At 37.0% G+C, this 2265-nt stretch overlaps 1 gene segment (V, D, J or C); it reads right to left on the bottom strand.

Annotated features, from left to right (window-relative positions):
- Positions 1-275: 275 nt before the first annotated feature.
- LOC309489995 (immunoglobulin lambda constant 7-like) lies at positions 276-1699 on the bottom strand. The segment is given in 2 exons: positions 1606-1699; positions 276-592 (listed from the first exon to the last, which is right to left on the bottom strand).
- Positions 1700-2265: the final 566 nt, after the last annotated feature.

Here is a 2265-nt window from a genome sequence, read left to right on the forward strand (position 1 = left end):
TGTTAGTTGAATGATGTTGTCAGACACAAAGTGAACTTGTTGAGAAGTTTTATTGAATGTTGCAGCAAACACAGCAGATTGAAAGATCACACACACACACACACACACACACACACACACACACACACACACACACACACACACACACACACACACACACACACACACACAGTTACAGTATTGAGTTGTAAATCACTACAGCTGCAGCACTAGACTCATGTGAATCCTGCCTGACACAGGACACTCAGATACGGCTCATCTTCAGGAGAGAAACATCAGCACTCAGAGCTCTTGTGGAACGAGACCTCATGAGGAGCTCCATCATGTGTTACTCTGCAGACGTACAGCTCTCCCTCTTCCCAGCGTGCTTTGCTGAGGGTCAGGACGCTACTGCGGCTGTAGCGGCCGTCCTGCTGGCTCTCTGCACTGGTCAGAACCCCCTCGGTGACCTCTGACCCGTCCAGTGTCCAGCTCACCAGCGCCCCCTGTGGAGAGTAAGAGCTGAGCAGGCAGAGCAGTGCGGCTGAGTCTCCAGAGATCTGCAGAGAAGAGGGCGGCAGCAGAGACACTGAGGGCTTCACTGTGGGACCAGCTGCAGGAGACAAACACAACACATTCACAAACAAACTTTGGTTACAGTTATAAGTAAAGTTTGCCACAATATCTAATAATCATTATTAGGACAATAAAAGATGAACTAAATATGAACTCAGTGTAGAAATAAATGAAGGAAAGACAAACCTGTAATAAACTGATTAAACTGAGACACAGTGTGGAAATACGTTTAGAATTAATTTTTTGTTGAAAGGAATAATGCAATTCTTATAACAATCGTTATATATCATTGTTTTAGATTAAATGATTATACAACAATATCAGTAACACTTTATTTAAAGCCTTTATGGATATTGCATTATAAAAAGTATTTTTAATGCATTAATTATATATTGTTTTACACATTATAATGCATGTATAATCTCATCAATAATTGTAACCAAGGTTTTAACACATTATAATATTATCTACTCATTGTTACACCTCCAAAAAAATTATAATACACTAAAACTCATGACAAACAACCAATTCTAGATGTAACAAGGAATTAGCAAATATTATAAAACATTTTAACTTTGGTTACAGTTATTTATGAAAACATATATGACATTATAACATACGCTATTGATACCTTTATAATGCATTATACATAAAGGCTTCAAGTAAAGTGTCTCCACAATATCTTATAGTCATTATTATTAATAAATGTTGTTCTTTTTTCACTATAAAAAAACACTTTCTGAAATAAAATTTTTATTTTAAAATTGAATAATCATTTTTTTATTAGATGATTAAATAGACAGACTTACCGATCACCAGTTTAGTTCCTCCACCGAATGTGAGCCACAGTGATACAATCTAATGAAACGCTCGTACAAAAACCTCTATTCCACTCGAGTGAACACACACTCCAGCAGAGAGAGAGAAACAACACTTCAACACACTGATATTAGAAGATCCTCAGCTCTTCTCAACACTCACTCATTCAGATTTGACTAAATGCTTTCTGATATAACACTGTTTAAAGAAATATATTTGATGAGCTGTGACCTCTGAGGTGACCTTTGACCTCTTTGATCATGGATGATGTTGTGGAGTTTCTCATAATGATGCTTCTGTTCTTCATATGCAGATCAATCATCATGATTCACAGAAAAACCTGCAGCTTCAGACTTCAATCTTCAGTGAAAATCTCTTCAAATAATGAGTTTATTGAATATTAGAGCCAAAGTCAATAGAAAGTGTCAACAATGAAAATATAAATGGTATTTTGCATGTTCTACACAGTCAAGCATGTTTTCATATTCAAGGTCTGTTCTAAAAGTATCTGGACTGGTTATGAATCTCCACACAAGATCATGAAACGTGAACAAGCTCTAATATGTCTCCATCTTTAACAGCCTGTTTCTTCTCCATTTGATGATTTCAGACACACATGAGGCTTCATGATAGATGGAGTGACACCATGAACTCTGATTAGAGATTCACAATCAGTCCTGATACTTTCTGAACAGACTCATGATTCATGATCTTACTTTAGTGATGGCGGTTCATCTAGTGGAAGTGTAGCAGTGATGATGGTCACATGACTGAATATGGACACAGAGATGGACGTTCATCTGCACATCCTCAGTGTCTCAGGAGTCACAATAAAAATACAAAATAAAGTCATGATTCTGTAACTCTAGTGTATATTAGTTTGTTCTCAGC

This window comes from Leuciscus leuciscus (assembly GCF_965113295.1).
Source record: "Leuciscus leuciscus genome assembly, chromosome: 25".
Taxonomy (NCBI): domain Eukaryota; kingdom Metazoa; phylum Chordata; class Actinopteri; order Cypriniformes; family Leuciscidae; genus Leuciscus; species Leuciscus leuciscus.